The following is a 7,695-nucleotide window of genomic DNA, read 5'->3' as shown; positions in this document are numbered from 1 at the left end:
TCTAGAACTGTCCTTTACACCACATGGCTTGATGACACCGCTAGGAAACACCATTCGGACCGCGGTTCGTGTACGCAATGGTAAATTGCCTGATCAAAATATTTTGTTTTAACAAGTTTTAACAAAAACTTTCTTGTGGCAATATAAACAAAATTATTAATTTATTATATAGGGTGTTTGTTGCAGTGGATATAGTTATACGTCCCTATCAAACGCAAGAGGTTTGAATAACTGAGAAGCAATGTTATAAGGCAGATCACCGGACAACAAATTCAATAAACATGTGAAGGTCGAAGCAGGACCCCGAAGAAGGTCATGCTACAGTCGTTAAAAACAGAGTTCGATTTATGTAAATTTAGAAATTCATAATTTTGAGTAATAAAGAAATAAATATAATGGCTAAAAATCAAAGATGGATGAACCAAGTACAAATACTGAACTCATCGGAAGGAAAACGTTTGATATTAGAAACATGCAATAGGACATGGCAGACTTTGGGTCTCATGCCAATCAGGTGGAATCAGGTTAACCCTTGTGTTGTCCTCCTATACAAATTAGGAGCGCTGAGTCAACTTGACCTTGTCTGTTTTGACTGCTTATAAAAAAAATTATATTTAAACTATATATGATAGCCTGTCTTCCTTATTTATTTATTTATTTATTTATTTATTTATTTATTTATTTACCCTTTTAGTCTAACTTGTTTCCACCATATTAACATGTATTTTACCAACACAATAGTTGATGCATAATTACAGGCTGGTATATTTCAAGGGCATGAGATTGTTTTGAAACCTTTTTGACCATTTTTAATGTCAGCAAATAATAAAACCTGTTTTTTTTTAGACCAAATTGACTCGAATGCTTATAAATCAAAAGTTCAACAATTATCACCTTTCTGTGTGTAATATCAATTTTACACTTGCAATATGTATTTTACCCAACTGATGTCATCTGATCAACCAGCAACAGGCTACACACACACACACACACTCAAAATCATGGCATAATTTAATGTGAATAAAACTTCTTTTACACTCCTTATGTTTTTTTTATTACACTTAATTTATGAATGATAAACCTTATAAAATTATGCAATGTTTTGAGTAAAATAAGCAGTAATTATTAAATATTATTTTGGATAAGCACTGACTATGAATGTCAAACATTACTCAGCATATCTCTAGGCCAAAGCTGACTGATGCAACTAAATGTATAAATAGGAAACAAATATGATTTACAAAACACATGTATTTTATTTTTGAACTTCTTTATAGAAATATGAATGTGTGTGTGTGCGCGCGTGCGTGTGTGTGAAATGTTTAAAAATACGTAGCCTTTGTTTTGTCTAGAGGCCAACTGAAATGCTATGTCCAATGCTTTGAACAGTGTTTGACTGTGTGTGTGTGTGTGTGAGTGTGAAGCTTCTTGGTAGATCAGATTTTGCCTCCAGCAGGACAAATGCATCTGACAAGTGTGAAATATTTACAAATGAGTAGCTTTTTTTTCTGGAGGCCTAATGAAATGTGTTAGTGGACATTTTACGTGTGCACTTTTGTCTGTATGTATGTTCATTGTGCTGAAAAGGGCAAAAGTGTGACCTATTGCCCCACTAAATGTGGCCGAGTCAAAATGACCCAAGAGGATCACGAACACGTAGTATATACTGTTCTGAACACATAGTTCAATGAAAATAGACAAAATTAATTTTGCTTGCAAAGTTCATAATTTGGAACAATCCTGGTAAATTTCAGGCAAATATGTGGAAGAAAGCCAAAGTTATGACACATTAAATTCTTCCAGTGGGGTCAAAAAGACCCAGGGACAACATGAAGGTTAAAGTGGTTAAAAAAAAAGAAAAGCATAAAAAATCAGAATCAGGTTTATTGGCCAAGTGTGTTGACACACACAAGGAATTCGGTTCCAGCTGTTTGTGACTCTCAAAAGTACAGACATAAATAACACTATACTGTACAAGATAATACAATGCAGATGTGATACAATAGACATTGTGAGTATTAAATATGAATACAGAATATATGACTGCTCAGTTATGTACATAAAGTGTGGGATAACAGTGTTATCCCACATAAAGTGCAAATAACAATATTGTGCAATATTATGCTTTTTGTACAATATATACAGGGCTCTTAAGTTTTGAAGACAGGCAAGAGTCCTGAAAAACAGTGTTCCATTTCCATTTATTAATTTGAGTGTGTGTGTGTGTGTGTGTGTGTGAGAGAGAGAGAGAGAGAGAGAGAGAGAGAGAGAGAGAGAGAGAGAGAGAGAGAGATTATGACTGGTGTTTATTGTAAGTGTTTGTTGCCTTTTTGGACTTCTTTATCATTTGTAATTTTGGCTCCCATTTAAAACAGTTTGGCTCAAACCCAGCCATTTTTAGGGTCATGATTGAGGACAATGTCCCATCTAGAGACAAGCTGTTTCGTGTTGAGGTTTTGTTCAAACTGACCATCGAAAATACCCTCTCTAATGAATGTTTTTTCTTTGGTTGATGCGTTAAATCTTACCCAGATAGTGCTATTTTTTGATTGGCTATTGTGTAACCTCTTTTTTTGATTGGCTGATAAGTGGCAGGCTCGACTAAGAACTCCAGGGGACACGCAATTGATTCCTGCCCGGTTCCATAGAGACAGCGGTGCGGACTGATACATTTTGGCACTGCGGCATATTAAATAGTCAAAAAGTTTTTCTGAGTGAGAAATACAATGTGTGGCAGGAGAGCGTGAAAAAAGACAAAAATGAGTGACTGTCACTCTCAATGTGTGACACTTGCGGCATATTAAATATATATTAAATAGTCAAAAAGTTTTTCTGAGTGAGAAATACAATGTGTGGCAGGAGAGTGTAAAAAGACCAAAATGAGTGACTGTCACTCTCAATGCGTGACACTTGATAGCCCTGTATATAGCAGCAGTAGTGTGTGTATTAGTTCTGATAATGCAGTACTTATGCTATGAAGCAGGGAATATAATTATAGTGAGTTGGTGATCAGGGTGATTGCCTGGGGAAATAAATGTTCCTGTGACTGGCACTCGTAGTAAGCAAAGTTCTGTAGCGCCTGCCAGAAGGGAGGAGCTGAAAGAGGTTGTGTCCAGGGTGTGAAGGGTCTGTGGTGATTTTTCCTGCCCGGTTTCTGGTTCTTGTGTCGTTCAAGTCCTGGGGAGTGGGCAGGGGGGCATCAATTTTTTTTTCTGCTGTTTTAACCATGCGTTGCAGTCTGTTCCTGTCTTGTTTTGTTGCTGCACCAAACCAGATGTTGTTGGATGTGTACAGGACAGATTCAATGACTGCAGTGTAGAACAGCATCAACAGCTCCTGTGGCAGACCATACATCCTTAATTGGTGTAGAAAGTACATCCTCTGCTGGGCCTTTTTGATGATGGAGTTTATGTTGCACTTCCATTTCAGGCCTTGGGAAATGGTAGTGCCCAGAAACCTGAAGGCCTCCACAGATGACACCGAAATGTAAGATCATTCATAAGTATTAGCAAATCATTTTCACACGGTTATGAATAGGGCATTAAATTCTTTAACACACATTACACATTATATATACTGGTATATCCAAAAGTTTGTTTAATAAAGGAGATGGCAGAGCATGTTTTAATGGAATGTACTGAATATGAAAAAGAAAGGAGGAGTCTTTAGGATGTCAAGAATTATGGTACAAATATGAAAAACCAAGTAAGAGCAATAATGTTATTAGGATCAGTGGATTACGTGAGAAATATTGAATTCATTCTCTTCACACTTCTTCACAGGCAGTGGTATGCACCTACAAAGTTGGTTCACAACCTGGCATAAACCTAAAAAGAAGAACTAGAAGGAAATGAATGTTATGAGAGTTCAATAGATGCATTTTTTAATCTGATCATTTAAAATGTTGACCGAAGTCATCAAATCCAAATAATTAGTGTTTAGGAAGTTACATATAAGCTCAAATTCCTAAGAATCAAAGGAAAAAGTGTATAGGACAGTAGCGAGACCAGCTATGCTGTATGGGTTAGAGACTGTGAGGAAAAGACATGAGGCAGAGATGGAGGTAGCAGAGATGAGGATGTTGAGGTTCTCTTTAGGACAGGATTTGGAACAAGCACATCAGAGGGACAGTTCAGGTTGGCTGTTTTGGAGACAAGGTCAGAAAGTCTTGATTGAGATGGTTTGGACATGTGCAGAGGAGGAAGGGTGGTTTATAATGGTAAAAGGATGTTGGAGATGGAGCTGCCAGGTAAGAGGTCAGGAGGAAGGACAAATAGCAGATATATTTATGTGTTGAAAAAAGACATGAAGTTAATTGGTGCGAGAGTAGAGGATGCTGAGGATATAGTTAGGTGGAATGAGATGATTCTTTGTGGCAACCCCTAACAGGAAAAGCCAAAAGTAGTAGAAGAAGATATAAGCTATAAGCATAATCTTATAAGATATAAGATATAATATCTATAAGCATGAGCCTCATCAGACTGGTCATGGAGGTGGTGTTGAAACTATCTTTAGTGATTTCCTTACTGTTACTCAGAGAACACAGTATAGATTTAATTATTTTGTGCTTGTTCTTAATGTTACACTTGCACATGCACACGAAAAAAATACTGCTTATTTGATGTCTTTTGCTATAGCGACCGTTTATAGACCCACAAGGCCCTACACTAATTTTCTTAGAGTATTTGCAGATTTTCTGTCGGACCTATTGGTTAACTTTGATAAAGTGTTAATTGTAGGAGACTTTAACATTCACTTTGATGATACAAACAATTCTTTAGGACACACATTTATGGACCTACTAAACTCATTTGGGCTTAAACAAAACATCACTAGAGCAACTCATCGTCTTAATCACACACTAGATTTAATAATATCACACGGAAAAGATGTCACTGATATAGATATCATACCTCAAAGTGATGACATCACAGACCATTACCTCATAATGTACACATTACCTATAGAGCAGACTAACTTTGTCTCACCACGTTACCGACTCGGCAGAACTATTATTCCGACCACTAAAGACAGATTCATAAATAACTTGCCTGATGTGTCTAGACTTCTTACTGTACCCTTAAACACAAACGATCTAGATGTAATGACTACCAGCATAGGCACTATATTCACTAGCACATTAGACACTGTTGCCTCCGATTAAAGAAAGTTAGAGACAAAACACCTGCACCATGGTATAATAGTCATACTCACACCCTCATGACAGAAAACTGTAACCTTGAGCGAAAGTGAAGAAAAACTAAATTAGAGGTTTTAAGAATCGCGTCTAAAGACGGTATGTCCAGCTATAGACAAGCTCTAAAAGCTGCTAGGTCTGAGCAACTGAGCAAACTCAAGGAAAATAACCAGAACAAACCCAGTTTTTTATTTAGCACAGTGGATGGATTAACAAAAAAACAGAAATCTGAACACACTATTCCATCACAGTTCAGTAGTGAGGATTTTATGAGATTTGTTACTGATAAAATTAAAAGCAACAGGAACAAAATAGGTGATGTTCAACATACTGTATGAGAGCATCTTGTGACCAGGTCTCACCTAAAGCTCTACACTCAAAACTACAGTGCTGTACAAGTACAGGACAGGAAGAGTTAGATAAGCTTATTGCTACAGCTAAATTAACAACTTGTTCACTAGACCCCATTCCAACTAAATTACTGAAAGAAGTGTTAAATAAAGCTGGAGAGCCTCTTCTTAATATTATTAACTCCTCGCTATCTTTAGGTTACATCCCTAAATCTTTCAAGTTGGCAGTTATTAAGCCACTCATTAAGAAACCTAATTTAGATCCTAATGAACTATCAAATTACAGACCTATTTCACATCTTCCGTTTATGTGTAAAATACTAGAAAAGGTTGTGTCTGTTTAACTGAGCTCCTTCTTACAGGAGAGCAATGTCTTTGAAGAGTTTCAGTCAGGTTTCAGGCCCCATCATAGCACAGAAACGGCACTTGTTAAAGTTACAAATGATTTTTTCCTAGCTTCGGACCAAGACTGTATATACCTTTTAGTTCTACTTGACCTTAGTGCTGAATTCGACACTATAGATCACAACATTCTTCTATATCGCTTACAAAATTACACAGGTATTCATGGAGAGGCTTTAAGTTGGTTTAGATCCTACCTGTCTGATCAATATAATTTTGTAGAATTAAATGGTGAATCCTCCAGTTTATTGCCAGTTAATTATGGGGTCCCTCAAGTATCAGTCCTTTGACCCCTGCTTTTCTCGATATACATGCTTCCATTAGTGAACATTATTAGAAGACATGGGATTAATTTCACTGTTATGCTAATGATACACAGTTTTACATCTCATCAAAACCAGATGAAATAGCTAAATTGTCCAAATTAACTCAGTGCCTTAGAGAGATAAAAGATTGGATGAGCTATAATTTTCTGTTGTTAAACTCCGATAAGACAGAAATATTACCTATCGGTCCAAAAAACAGTACACATAAGCTCTCACAATTCAACTTCCATTTAGAGGAATGTACTGTTACTAGTAGCTCGACAGTGAAAGACCTGGGTGTTATATTAGACAGCAACCTGTCTTTTGAAAATCATATCGCCCATACTACAAAAACAGCCTTCTTCCACCTTAGAAATATTGCCAAGCTGAGAAACATCCTGTCTGTATCTGATGCGGAAAAGCTAGTTCATGCATTCTAGACTAGACTATTGTAATGCATTACTAGGTGGTTGTCCTGCATCTTTAATTAATAGGCTACAGTTAGTCCAGAATGCAGCTGCCAGAGTTCTCACTAGGACAAGAAAGTATGACCATATAACCCCAATTCTATTGTCGCTACATTGGCTACCTGTTAAGTTTAGAATTGATTATAAATTGCTGCTACTTACGTATAAGGCTCTTAATGGTTTAGCTCCCATGTATCTAACTAGTACTAGCATGTTACAATCCTTCACGCTCTCTGAGATCACAAAACTCAGGATTTCTGGTAGTTCCCAGAATGTCTATGTCTACTAAAGGCGGTAGAGCGTTTTCACATTTAGCTCCCAAACGAATAGTCTTCCTGATAGTGTTCGGTGCTCAGACACACTTTCCCAGTTTAAATGTAGATTAAAAACTCATCTCTTTAGTCAGGCAAACACATAATACATCCCATAATATTGTGCACTATTATATCAGACTTGCACATTTTATGAACAGCAGATATGTTAATAACTCTCTCCACTGCTTCTCTCTTTCGACCCATCCCGAGGCATCCAGAAATTGGAGACTGATCGTCTTCGTGCGATGAAGTTTTTGGACCTCCACTGAGATTAGACTGAATCTGTGAGGATCCTGAGGCATCTAGAGATCTACCAGCTCAGACTCTGCCATCAGACTCTGCAATACCAAAGAGGAGATGTGAACTCCATATGATCTTTTGCATCTATACAACATTTGTTTGACTGTATTTTTATAATCACACCATCCAGTGTCACTCATATGAGGATGGGTTCCCCTTTGAGTCTAGTTCCTCTCAAGGTTTCTTCCTTTCCATCTAAGGGAGTTTTTCCTTGCCACTGCTGCTTTAGTCACCTCAGACTTGCTCATTGTGGATAAATACATACACATTGTGAACTAAATATCTAATATTAATCTTATTAATATTATTCTTTATATTAACTTTTGTTCTATGTTTATGTTCTGTAAAGCTGCTTTGAGC

At 36.9% G+C, this 7,695-nt stretch overlaps 1 long non-coding RNA gene across 1 annotated transcript; it reads left to right on the top strand.

Moving 5' to 3' along the window:
- The first annotated feature begins 22 nt into the window (after positions 1 to 22).
- LOC125139187 lies at positions 23 to 7,477 on the top strand. Its single transcript, XR_007138279.1, has 3 exons — positions 23 to 80; positions 3,430 to 3,486; positions 7,254 to 7,477. It is a non-coding gene; the product is annotated as an uncharacterized LOC125139187 (long non-coding RNA).
- Positions 7,478 to 7,695: the final 218 nt, after the last annotated feature.

Source organism: Tachysurus fulvidraco, chromosome 17 (assembly GCF_022655615.1).
Source record: "Tachysurus fulvidraco isolate hzauxx_2018 chromosome 17, HZAU_PFXX_2.0, whole genome shotgun sequence".
Taxonomy (NCBI): Eukaryota; Metazoa; Chordata; class Actinopteri; order Siluriformes; family Bagridae; genus Tachysurus; species Tachysurus fulvidraco.
The sequence above is the reverse complement of the archived record's forward strand: the minus strand, read 5'-3'. Positions and strand labels throughout refer to the sequence as shown.